This window comes from Canis lupus, chromosome 27 (genome assembly GCF_011100685.1).
Source record: "Canis lupus familiaris isolate Mischka breed German Shepherd chromosome 27, alternate assembly UU_Cfam_GSD_1.0, whole genome shotgun sequence".
Classification (NCBI taxonomy): Eukaryota; Metazoa; Chordata; class Mammalia; order Carnivora; family Canidae; genus Canis; species Canis lupus.
Genome location: NC_049248.1, coordinates 31345348 through 31359554, shown reverse-complemented (window position 1 = coordinate 31359554; position 14207 = coordinate 31345348). Strand labels below are relative to the sequence as shown.

At 34.4% G+C, this 14207-nt stretch overlaps 2 long non-coding RNA genes across 4 annotated transcripts in view; one reads left to right on the top strand and one right to left on the bottom strand.

Moving 5' to 3' along the window:
• Window positions 1–14207, top strand: part of LOC102153698 — a 223004-nt gene that overhangs the window by 14764 nt on the left and 194033 nt on the right. The window lies entirely within an intron of this gene.
• Window positions 3731–14207, bottom strand: part of LOC119866402 — a 79836-nt gene continuing 69359 nt past the window's right edge. Inside the window, exon 3 of the long non-coding RNA XR_005380025.1 lies at window positions 3731–4270. This is a non-coding gene — a long non-coding RNA (uncharacterized LOC119866402). The remainder of the gene's footprint in view (window positions 4271–14207) is intronic.

Sequence of the window (14207 nt, the reverse complement as noted above, 5' to 3'; positions counted from 1 at the left end):
TTAGATTTATAAGTTGGTATTTTTCTTAGTAAACTTGGGCAACTTTTCAGCCTACTTCAAGTATATTTTCTATTCCCTTTTTTTCTTGACTCTAATAACACATATGTTAGACTGCATAATACTATCCTACATATTAATGATACTTTGTTTTCAATGTTTTTTTTGTTTGGTTCTTCAGAGTGAGTAATGTCCATCGATCAGTCTTTAAGTTTAGTGACTGTTTCTTCTCCTGTATCTTATCCTTTATTTCCTCCACATACATATACATACTCATATATGACTCAGTTTATGAAGTTGGTTTTTAGTAAACATGAATTTCTGGGAGATAGTGTAGCTTAGTACAAAGATCATCACCAAAAAAACAAAAAACAAAAAACAAAAACAAAAACAAAAACAAAAAAAACAAAGACCATCATCTATGAAGATTAAAACAAACAAATAATAACAACAATAACAGACATCTGAATCCTGAATCTGCTACTGACTACAGTATAATCTTAGGTTAGTTTTACTTAGACTTTTGAATATAAATTTCCTCATCTATGGAGTTTAGACAGTAATCTTTATTACACAGGATGGTTGTGAGAATTAAATAAAGAAATATGGGCAGAACTAGAGATGTACTTTACCAGGCACAATGCATTACACATAATAGATCTATAAGGAATAATTATTGTTTCTTCATTCATGACTAAAAATTGTCTAGACCAGTACTCAGCAATTTTTTTTTCTATAAAGGGCCAGATACTGAATAATTTACGCTTTGTGAGCAATACCATCTTTGTCATAGCTACTCTGCCATTATAGCCACAAAGTAGCCATAAACAGTATGTGAAGGAATGAGCATATCTTTGTTCATTAAACTTTATGTACAAATCTGGTAGCAAACCAAATTTGGCCTGTAGGAATTATAGTTTTCAGACCTCTGGACTAGATTAAGAAATATGAATGGGTTTTTTGCTTACACAGTATGTCTATGTTTTAGAGTCCTCAGGCTTTAAAAAATACATGTTCCATCTCTTGTCTTCATGTTTCATATATCTGATCAAAACAAAATTTCTGGTGTGCTTAAAATCTAACTTCCTTGGTAAAAGTATAATTTCATTGTATCACCTTCAGCAATATTATAGGACAGAATTTTCTAAAGTAACATAAGGCCTGTTTTTCTTGTCTTACAAATAGTAATGTTTTGGTTGGATTCTTCTCTTTCTAGACTTGGTGTCAAATTCATTGACAAATGGAAATCCCTGAGGTTGAATGATACTCTGTGTTCTACTGTATGCCCAGTCTTCAACCTGGATCTAGTGGGATTGTCATTGATAATAACTTTTCTTCTTTGTTCTTTAAATGCAGGCTAGTATGATATAAAGGAACTGTAAAGGGGAAAATGTACTGGCTTAGAAGTCAGAATTGTGCTCTAACTCAGGGTTTGTCCCCACCTTAGTGATATGTTAATTGAAATGTTTAAGAATGAATATATCAAAGTCTACTTTTTATGAGGTTGCCATCAGTTTTAACCTTTTTCTCCAAACCTGTTATCCTTCTGAATTTATTATCATTCTCAAAATCATTATTTTTTGGTTATTCTTACTTCCCTATTTTTTTTCCTCGCCAAATGGTTATAAATTCTTATTTTTGCAGCATTTGTTAGTTGATAAAGTTTTTTCATGTGCATTATTTAATTTGATTTTCACAACCACTAGTATGAAGGACAAGGCTTTTAGTCCTCTTTTATTTTATAATTGAGTTAAGTGATAAAATAATTTAAAACTGTGAATTTAAAGTCACATGATTAGAAAACAGAATGAGGACTAAGACTATGCACTCTCACTACTCATCCACTAATTCTTCTGTAGGGGTTCTCAGGAGTCAGTGTGCTAGATTTCCAAGTGTCATATCTTATACTTATCTTTATAATATTCTGAACTTCCCTGTGGGAGCTGTCACTGTTGACATAGTGACAGAGGAAGATGAGAAGGGCTGTAACTACATAAGGATACTGCAGGGGCTTCTGGGATAAGAAATTCCAGATGGTGAGTTAGTTCAGTAAAAGACACTGGATGGCATGGAAAAGCTTTTTAAGGATTTCTTTGTCTGGATGTGGGGAATGTTGCTATATTTTTCTAGTTTCTAAGAGAGATAAATTTAATGGCCTTTACTTTCTTTGTCCTCAATGCCCTATTCAGCCACATTACATAAATATTTGGTAAATGTGATAAGAAAATGTTATACTCTTTAACAATTAAATAGGAATCAAATCTAAACAATCTTTTTTCTTTGTTTATTAGACAAAGAAGTACCTACTAACTCATTAAAATTCCATATTTTGACCTTTTAGAAAAATAGAATGATTGGAGTTTTAGGACTCTGATTAGTTATTAAAACTCTTCTTCATAAGTCTTTTTAATTACACCTTTATTTGTCTTCATTTAAGATACTTTTCTATGTATCTTATAGAATAGAACAACAGGTGAGCTTTCACAAAGCCATCATTATTGTAATAAACACCCCCCCTTCTATTTCCCTCCTTAGCTTCACTACACATTATAGAACAGGGGTTTGGGTTCATTAATATTTAATCTTTCTTTACAATTTTCTGACATTATAGCAACAAAGCAGCCATAAACAGTATGTGAAGGAATGAGCATATCTTTGTTTATTAAACTTCATGTACAAAGTCTCCTGACCCATATATCTTTGGAAGTATTTTCAGAGATAAATTTTTGGATTTTAAATATTTTTAACAATAGGCTACTAGCCCTGGAAGTCATATGAAGTAAACCCTAAGATGCACTGGTCAGTATGTCTCTACCTCTAAGTAACAAATAACTAATTTTGTCCTGTTACCAAGTATCTAGTGTCCAGTGAGAATTATACTCAAATAACTAATACCTCCTGCTTGGGAATCTTTCAGTCAAATATTAACCCCAAAACATTTATCAGATTTCTTCTTGCTATTGAACAGTATTATATTTTATATAAGTTTTATATAAAGACATAGAAATGGATAGACACTGACATATACTGCAAACCTAAAGTATGCAAAATATTCTATTTACTATTCAAATTATCTTTCTTTAATTATCTCTCCATAGAATTTTCTGGGAAAATTCAAACCCCCTATGTTGCAGCTGATGTGGGATCTAGGCTTACTTTTCTCTTGTGGGTTAATTTGACTTTTGGATTGTGTGAATTAAATAACAGGGTGAATGAATATTAATTTAGTCTCTGCTTTGTAGAGCTATTATGAAGCATAAACATGAAATCAGTCTTGACATTCTATAAAAGAGAGCATAAATTTTTATTTTGACTCTTTCCTACTTTCAGTCACTAATGACTGAAGAAAGTAAGCTGTGGTATACTTAGGGAATAAATAAACAAAATGTTTAAAACATTGTCGATTTGAAATTGTGATTAGTGAAGAGAATGTACTACTAGTTGATATGAGTTGATGAATGAGAGTTAAATAGATATAGTAAACTTAATAACATGTAAAAATGTATAAATTTGTTTAAAAAAATCACAGGGAAGCAAACGATGAAATTACACAAAAAGTATGTCAGTTGGCTCATTTAATCGGAAAGATAAAATGATAAAAAAAAATGAGATGAAGAGAAAATTTGGAAAACAAGCTAAGAATAAATAAGAGATGAAAAATATCACCATCTGGAAGATTTTAAAAACAAATTAAAGAAAATGATATTTAAGAAACAGAATAAAACAGCAAGATAAAACATGAATAAATTCAGTTTGCTAGTTTTTTAAAAAGTTAAGTGTAATAGGTAAAATTTTTGAGGAATATGCTTGAAAGATGAATAGTATATTAGAATAAGTTTTAAAAGCCTAAGGTCAGCTAAATTGCCTCCTACATTTAGAGGAAAGTAATTTTAAACAGTGTCCCCCCCCCACCCCCCACCGCCCCGAGTACAAAATTTAACATTCCCTGGGAAAATATACAGGGTCATTGATTTCAAGGCAGTTGAATCAACCTTCTGACCTTGTTATAGAGTTCCATTCTCTGGATTAGAGCTCATTGCAAAGAGATTTATGTTGGTTGAGGTCTCTTGTGAGTGATTCTCAATGTAGCAATCCTGAGGCAGAGATATCTCCTTCCTCAAATTCTTATCCCACAAGGAAGACCAAATAGACAAAAAACTTGAGTCCCTACTAGGATCTAAAGTACAAAGTACAGCAACAGATGATGTTGAGATTATTTCAATGCTTTTCATGTTCCATCTTCTTTGGGAAATTGCTTTTGAGTTCTTTCTTTCTGTGGGAAAAAGAAAAATTAAGGCAGAGGTAAGGATATATCATAATTGAAGCATTAAATGGTATTCAAATATTAGAATTGATAAAGTCACTATAAATTGTTCTGAAACCCAGTCCATTCTGTTCACATACCATAGAATCTCATGCATACTAGGGAAAGAGTACCAAGGCTCAAATCAGGTAGCTGTAAAATCATGACCTCCATTCCCTCCCAGACTGCGGAAGGAGGACTGGGGCTTCCCACTGCAGTGCATTTTGTGACTTTACTGTGGCAGGATGAGCTGTGTCTGCACCTGACTGTGACTTGAAAATGAAGACACACTGAATCTTAGGCCACTGAAGGGCTGTCTTCCCCAAGCTGCAGCATACTGAACTTGAAGTGCAGCCCATCCTACTGCGCCCCTCAACCCTCAGAGGCCATCACTTTTATCCCCAGGGATTCAAGGTAAACAGTAATTAATTGATTACTATCTGCCAATGAGCTATGCAGTGGGCATTTTTCCCCAGACAATTCAGATCCCTTTCTAGAGCAACTTATTTAAAATTTTTTTGCCTTACTTTCTGTAACTGTAAGGTGGAGGATAATAATATTTAGGGGTAACACTTATTAAATATTTATTATATACTATAATTGTTCCAAAGGTTTATGTGAGACTAAATCTTCTAATTCCCAGGATGATATTTAAAAGAGTGTTTTATTTTTACCTGAATGTTATAGGTGTGTATATTGAAACTAGAGAGGTTAAGAAACTGTGCCTGTCTCATAGAGTGAGGATATAATATGACCAAGTATGTGGAATGGCATCATAGCACAGTGCCTTGCATGTGGTATTCATTAATAAACATTAGCTTTTATTATTATTATTATTACTAATTTCAGAATCTCTGTCTCTGTAGTTGGAATTTCTCTCTCTTCTGTGGAAGTTCCTGTTTTAAATGCTCATGTATTTCCTGAAAGATTCATCCATGGCAAGAATAGACATAGACTATACTAGGTCTATTTTAAACAGAGGGACTGATATCCCTATGTTCTTCGGTGGGGCTACAGAATCAACTTAGAAAAAACTTAAAATTAACTTTTTAGCTATGAATGCTTTCATTGCTTCACATATTTTCTTCACACAGAATGTATACATTGTCGATTTGAACTGCCTACAGAGATTAGGTTTCACCTTTGAATCAATCCTCCTTAAAGTGAATTAATGAGTGGAGACCACCAGGAAATGGCAGATCAGACACTCATATCATGGTTAAAATGAAATGCAAATTTGATTAGCTATAATTATGTCCAGTATTTAGAAACCTACTTATCATTTTGTAGACTCCTATTTAAAAAATTATAATATGTGGTTTTGTAATATTTAATACCATCTATATTGTTGGAAAACATGAGCCAGAAACCTGTCTCTTATAAATAGTTTACTGTTGTGACCAGTTTCTTATCTGAGCTCTCTTTTGATTGAAAAGAAATGAACCAAATCTCTGGGAGAGATGCCCCTCAAGTTTCTTTTATTCTCCACATCCTTGCCCACAGCCAGCAATCCTGATTCTGTGGGGCATTATTTATGTTACCCTGTTTGTATTTTTGTTTTCATGTTGTTAGGTATGAGTTATGTAAGTAAATATCCTATGTGTCTGGGTTATTATAATATTGTGTTACATACCCACACATACACACACTATATGTATGCCATTCTAGGTGTTACTAATAAGTGATTCCTTCTAAATCATTGCTTTTGTCATGATACTTTCTTATTCAAGCTGTGATTGGCTTCCCTCTACTTAAATATTGAGTCAAAGCCCCATAAACCAGGCCTTAAGACTCCCCAAAACCTAATTCCAAATGATCATTCTTTTTTGTTGTTGATTTTTTTATTTTTTAATTTTTAATTTTTTTTTTTTTGGTTTTCTTTTCTTCCAAATGATCATTGTAGTCTTACATTTTAACTGTGGTCAACACAATCATTTCACCTCATTTAATCTGCTATAATTCTTCTTCCTAAATACAACCCGAAAACTTTGGAAGCCAACTTCTACTTCTGGCCAAAATGGAATAAAAGGAACTAGATTAACCCTTCTATCTTAAATAACTAAAAGATATGAAATAGTGGTTTTCAGACATTGCACAAGCAGGCAGTGCACAAAAATAATCACATGAGAGAGGAAACTTCCCCACAATTGTCCCCCCTCCTTTTTCCTTCTTGGGGCTTTTCTTCTTAGAGGTATTTCTAGCCACAGCACTGGGAGAGGACTCCAGAGAGAGCCTAAGTAGGTTTCCTAAGTTGATGTGATAGAATTGGGTATATGGGGGTGTCCAGGTGGGTGGACTACACAGAGCAGAATGCCACAGAGAGAGAATCAGCACAGAAAGAGAGCCACAGAGAACCGTAGAGGTTGCCCTTTGAATCATCAGCTGAATACTGACCAGCATGTATTTGTGAGGAATTATTCAAGGTGGGAGAAAAAGCCATTTAAAAAGAAAGCACAATAATCCCTGGAGTTTAATAGAGCCTAGAATTGTTTGTTTCTCACTAGCAAGAGTAGAAAAAACATCATAATACATGAAGTATCAGGTACTTAGAAGGTTATTGCCTCAGTAGTGGAGTGTAATTAGCCCAAGACTAACAGTTGTTCTAGTCCACATAACAGTGTTTGAAACCAAGCCTTAAAAGGAAAAGCCGTTTCCAAGTAACTTCATTGCACCCTAGTGGAAAGTTTAAAGTGTTTTTTTTTAACTCAAGAATATTCAGCACTTTTAAAAAATCCTCAATATGTGGCATCCAATTGAAAATTACCAGGTATACAAAGACACATTTGGAAAAAAAATGTCAATTGGAAAAACATTTGGAAAAAAAAAGAGTCTTGACCCAAACCATTGGATAAAACTTTTGGAACTATGTGAATCTCTTTACTTCTTTCATGCACTCCACAAAAAGCTATTATAATTAAAGTAAGTTGATCGGAGTGCAGGAGATGAGTCATATGCATGGAAAGAAACATTGTGCACACTTGCCTTTTTCTAAGAAATAAGAGTAAGTTAATGATTACTAACTTGAATTCACAGAGGACACCATTGTTTTCAGCCATTAGTTCTCAGCTCCATGGGGGAGAGAGTGGAAACCAAGAGTGTGCACCTTGAATTGGACACCACACATCATTTGCTGCATTGGCACCAGTGTTATCATTCCACTCCAAACCTCACCTCTCTTCTGTCTCCCCACTGAGAACTTCTGCTAATGGAAACATCCTTACTTACTCCCAGAAGAGGATGCCTCTGAACAATCTGGCTACGTAGCCCTCCACTACACCCCTCAAATCATTATTTGTTCCCTTCTGCTTTAGAATTCTTCCTACATTTGTCTCTGACTGATCTGTTACACATTCATTACTTTATAGGTTTAATATCTGCCTCTATTACCAGATTCTACACTTCATGAAGCAAGGGATTTGGTTTACCTCTGAGTCTTCTCAGTCCATAATAGTCACTCATAGATATTTATTAAATGAATTAATAATTCTTATCACACAATTATTTTTGTTGATCTGAATTTTTTGTGAATCAGAGCTTTTGACACTGTTTTCCCACAATAGGTGCTAAGCCGAGTCAACTCAGTTCCTAAGTTTAATAATAGATCAAATGAAAAGTAGATAATGAAGACTGAATAATCCACTTCTATGAGCCTTTAAATACATAGGTACTGCTGATAGGGATTCATAGCAAATACATTCCCATGTTCCCCACTATCACTTGCTGTCCCTTTTATGAAACTAAATTACTTTGATCGAAATTAATTAAATATTAATTGAATGTCTATCAGGTGCCAGGCACTGTGCTTTATCATGGGAATAAAACTGTGAATAAAATATTCTCATGGTTTCCATCTTCATAGTTTACAGTCTAAATACTTGATAAGTCAATATTCTATTAACAAAATTATGTGCAATGGGAGAGAGAAATGTGAAAATCTAAGATAAATAGCTCTAAATCTATGTAGCTATTGTTCCGGTTACTTTTATGAAGAACAATAAAAACGTATGGCATACGAAATGAAAAGCATACGGCCCTAATGTCTAGGGTACTATCTGTATCCTTGCAAGAATATACTTTTGGATATATAAAGTATATAAGAAACAGAAAGGTCTTAAAAATGTAATTTAAGCGTACCTGGATGGCTCAGTTGGTTAAGACTCTGACTTGTTTTTGGCTCAGGTCATGATCTCAGAGTTGTGAGATGGAGCCCCATAGTTGGCCTCTGTGCTCAGTATCGAGTCTGCTTGAAATTCTCTCTCCCCATCTCCCTCTGCCCCCCTTTGCTCTCTCTCTAAAAGAAATAAATAAATAAAATCTAATTAAAATAATGTAATTTAAACTTTTGTTTTGGAAATGAAAGATCTTGCCTCTTCCTGTGTTGAAACTGCCTTAGAGTTGAGAAGACAGCTTGATTCTCACCTCTGCTGCTTACAAATGTGTGATCTAGAACAAATCACTAGATTTTTCTGTCTCCATTTCCTTTGTGAAATTATAATAATTATTTTTCCACTTTAACAAGATTGCAGTCCGAATCAAATATGATTATGTTTTAGGAAATGCTTTGAAAACTACACTGTGGCTAAAGATATTCAATAAATTATGTTTGCAAATTGCTCAGCATATTGTTATAAGCACTTAGTAAGTGGTCAGTACATACAACTATTAGAGATGAAAATTTAAAAGGTAAAGATAGCATATAGAAGAGTTTAAGAGCGAATTATATTTCCAAAGAAACACATTTTGAAATTGAGAACCAGAGGGCTTTTCTTTTCTATTCTTTTCCTGAATTTTGATGTGGCTATAATTAGAATGTAGTATCAACAATCTTCATACATCTACCAATGTATGAAGCTAATATTCACCTTCCTTCTCCTACTTCAATTCTTTCTCCAGGAATGCTTGATGAGTCAGAGAAAGGTGCAAAGAAACCCCAAATGGTATTCACTAAATTCAGTATCAGGTTGAAATGTCTTCCATCATATTATTTTTATGAACATTGGTTTCTCTGATGCCTATTGGATCAATGCAAGAATCAGGTCAGAGATCAGACTGTCTTTATGAATATTAAAGACAGAATAGAAGGCATTACATGTGATTAGAATATTTTTGGTCAAATCTTTCTTTTTATGAACTTGGGATCAGAACACAACATGAAAATGAATATTTAGTAATTTTGGAATTCTTTCCAGGAATTATTTAGCAGAAATAAAAAGCAAAATGTGGAGCTTTTGAGCACATTATAAGCATTGAGAAGATATTCTTGTGTTACTCAGCAGAAGCAGCACACTCTTTTACTTGGATTCAGCTATAAATAATGTTCATTGTCTATTGAAACATTTCCTTTAAATTTTTCTTTTACTATTCTAGGTAAACAAACCATTCAGAGCAATGGCATTCAACCATCATCATCACCATCATCACTATTTGAGAGAGAAAGACAGATAGCATGCACAAACTGGGGAGGGACAGAGGAAGAGGGAGAGAGAGAATCCCAATCAGGCTCCACATGGAGCATGGAGCCCATCATGCAGCTCAATCTCTTGACTCTGAGATCATGACTTGAGCTGAAATCAAGAGTTGGATGCTTAACTGACTGAGCCACCCAGGTGCCCCTCATTCTATCATTATTATTAGCAGTGAAAATCATCCTTGTCCTTATTAAAAATTATATTACTGATAACTTTTTTTCCCATCATTTCAAAAAGAGCTAATGTTATTGTTGTAACACGACCTAAGAACTATGAAAAATATTTTGTGTAACATAAAATATTTCCTGGGAAATATCATTTACACGGACTTCAATGGCAAAGATAACTCTAAAATTATGCAATGAAATGGCTCTGCTATTCACCAGGAGGCCGTATAGAATAGGGGTTAAATGCACAGATGGCTAAGTTGCTGGAATTCAAATCCTGAATTGTCCTGCTGTTTCACTAGTACTGTGCTTCACTTTCCACCACTACAAAATGCCCCGTGCCTATCACTTTTTTACTAATTATATGATATTCTATTCATTGTAGCTCTAATACTTGGTATACATAGATACTCAGTTATTTCTCAAATTCATTAAAAGCAAAAACAAGGGGATCCCTGGGTGGCGCAGCAGTTAAGCGCCTGCCTTTGGCCCAGGGCGCGATCCTGGAGACCCGGGATCGAATCCCACGTCGGGCTCCCGGTGCATGGAGCTTGCTTCTCCCTCTGTCTATGTCTCTGCCTCTTTCTTTCTCTCTGTGTGACTATCATAAATAAATTAAAAAAAAAAAAAAAAGCAAAAACAAGCATATGTCTATTTCATAAAGTAATTGGCAAAGAAAACTAATATCAAGTATTTAGAAAAATAAATTTCAGATCTAGTTTGTAGTCTTGCTATTTAAACTATTATCTGTTGTTAGGAGATGCTAGAAAGATAAATGTTAAAGAATATTAGCATTTAAAATGCTCTGGAAAGGAAAATAAAACAATATTTTTTCTTCTGCTATATGATTATTCAGACTACGTGTTTTCCTTCACCTCAATTCCTCAGTTTTGTTGTTTACCTTTAGGCACATTTACTAGACCTATAGAATCAATGAAGAGGAGGTAGAAAGTAAAATCTAAGAATCTCACTGGAGAAATGCCCATAAAATTCAAACCTGTTTCAATTAAAAGTTGAAAGATCAGTGAAGGATTTTTCATGAAGGGAAGTTGCTTGCATTATTAAAAATCACCACAATCAATCTCTAAATATATTATTTTTTTCTAAATATATTAATTAGAAATATAGAATTGATCAAATATTTAAGAAAATGAAATAGAGGGCTAAATGAAATCTTCCATGGTAAAACTTCAGTGTTTTCTTAAATACTCCTTTTAACAAAAGTTCAAGAGTGCTGGACTTACCCTCAATAATATTAATAGCATCTAACATTTACACTGTATCTACTAGTTGCCAGGTAATATTCTAGGCCACTTAATATACTGATTCCTTTATTGCCAATATCTCTCTGTTCTGGATACCATTATTATCTTCATATTACAAATGTGGAAGCAGAAACACAAAGATGAGTGACGAGTGTTAAATGACTATGTTGGGATTTGTCAAGGCATTCTGGCTTTGAAATCTGTGTTCTTACGTACTACATGCTACGGGGCACTGTCCCTCAGAATTCCTACTTGAACTTCCTACTCTCACTACCACCTGCTTTCCTTCTAACCTATCTGCCTGCTTTTTAGCCACTTGTCTGTCTTATTAAGACCTCCACCAACTTGACTCTTCCATTGTTTTTCCTACTCATCGCATAAATTCACTTACGTCTTTATTCAGTGTAGCATCTACAGTGTATCATAATCACCTCATTTTACACCCTCTATTCCCTCCTCTCTTTTTCTTTGATACCCTCATCTAACTAAACAGCAGTTCAAATTACACCAAACTATCTGCCTACTCTGTGTGTATATTGAGGAGCTGAGCATTGCAGAAGATACGTTCAGAACTGCTACTTATGTTTTGTTTCAATTCATGATCATAGGGGATGCCTGGGTGGCTCAATCAGCTAAGCATGTGCATTTGGCTCAGGTCATGCTGCCGGGGTCCGGGGATGGAGCCCCACATCAGGCTCTCTTCTCAGTAGGGGGTCTGCTTCTCCCTCTCCCTGTCTTTCACCCTTACTTGTGCTTGCTCTCTCTCTCTCTCAAATAAATACGTAAAATATTTTTAAAATTCATGATCATAAACTTAAGTGCATGCATTATTGAGTCAAAAAATCCTATTACACTTCCTAGTATGTTCACTTTCCCATTATCAAAAGGATCATTGCTCTTTACCTATAAAGATGTTCACTGTTTCACTGTTTCTAATAGCAAAAGACTGGAAAGAATCTAAACACCCAGAACTGAATTGACTGAATAATGTACACCAGCACAATGGAACAGCTTTATTAATGAAAGAAGGATAAAAAAAAAAAAAAAAGAAGGATACTTAGAAGAATAGTGAAAGATACTTATTGGCAAGAGAAAACAGTCATTGTTACACAAGGAAGGCAGGTTACAAAAACCTTTGCACCGTTCAGTTATAATAAAATACATGGAAATAAAAATGAAAATTAGTAGTGGTTTTCTCCGGATGGCTGGATTAGAAATAATTATTTTATTCTTGTTTTTATTATCTCTATATATTCTCCATTGAGGATCGGATATCTTGTAGTAAAGTTATCTTTAAGAAGGCAATGATACTATGTCATTTTCTTCTACTCTCTTCTCCCTAACACATCACTCCCCACTCCTCCTCCCTCTTCAATTATGTTCTAAATTTGTATTGAAAAAAATTGATCCGAAATTCTTTGTTTTCTATCTACAATCCTACCTGCATTTCAGCATATTTTCTCTACTAGCTCTTGGGTTCCTGTAAAATATGGGAACCTTGCTCACCCTACAGGGCAACCTCATGACTGATGCCCTGTATCTTTTGCTTAGTCACTTCTGCAAAGATTTTAATTGATTAAACTTTCTGTCAGCAGTTTGGTATTCTCTCTTTCTTGAATGATCCACTTTCCCCCTTTTCTACAAAAGGATATAACATAGTGGCTCAGGGGTGGGCTCTAGGTAGAACCTGCCTTGATTGAGCATTGCTTCCCTTATTTCTAGCTGTGTAGACCAATTAGCTGAACTAATAGCTTTGTAGAGCATTTGCCAAATTTCTCTTTCAGTTTCATCGTCTACAAAATGTGTTATTAATATTATGTACATCATAGGATAGTAGGACGTAATTAGGATGATATTAATTAATGCCTGTAAAATTCTCAGAATAGTGCCCAGGGCATAGTAAGTAGTTAATAAATGTTTCCCATCTCCTCCTCCCCCTCTACTTCCCTTTATCTTCTTCCTTATCGTTTCTTTACAAATATGTTTTTGAACCTCTTTTTTGGGGGAAAATGCTCTCTCATACCATTTCTCTCTTTGGCTTCATTTTTCTCCATTCCACATTTACAGGAAATTTTTTGAACACTTTTTCAATAGGCTCTCCACTTCTTCACCTCTTTGATTAGGTCAGTTCGCACTAGTCACCATTCATACTGGCTCTTCTTCCCAGTATCACAATGTGTCCTTGCCATGGACACATTGGCAAGCAGCAGTCATTACTCTTTTTCATCTTCACTTTTTAGAACCATCTGACTCTGTTTACCAATTCCTCCTTCTGGGAACATTTTCTTCTCTTGGTTTCAAGAACATTATGTTCTCTTGATTTTCCTACTACCTTTCTGCTCTTCATGGCTCTTCCTCTGGCATTCTTCATGGCTTCCCCTCTGTGTTAGCATACTCTAGGGCTCTCTATCCAGGCTACTTTTCTGTCTACTTACTCTCCTATCTTAGAAGGCAGAGATAAGTGTAAATAACAAATTATATTTAAAAACATTTATGTTTATATGATTTAACTGTGCCCACTAGATAAAAATATATAAATAAATCTTTATGAAAAGGGCAGTCTTCAAGTTTTAATAGCAGTTGTAGAATGTTTTATTTTATTCATGACCTATTAAAGTGAACAACATTAGCTTTATAAAGAAGTGGAACAGACACCTCACAAAATGACTACTCATGTACACGTGAACTCATGCTCCTCCCTTACATAATCCTCATCCCTAGCAACCACCATGGAACCAGCAAATGATAACCATAGTATGCAAAGAATAATCTTTCCTGTAAAAATGTACCATAATGGAAAAATCCCATTGTTGATTTATTTTTCAAAAAGATTTTACCAATGAAAGGTTGAAAGATGGATCAATATTACTCTTTCTTCACTCTCTCCCATATCAATTACTTATTTTGTCAAGATAGTCACATTATTTTTCAATTAGTTTTGTACATGTCTAAGTCTTTCAGTAACCTAAGACCTTTTTTCCCAAGCAGAACCTTATAGTCATTTACT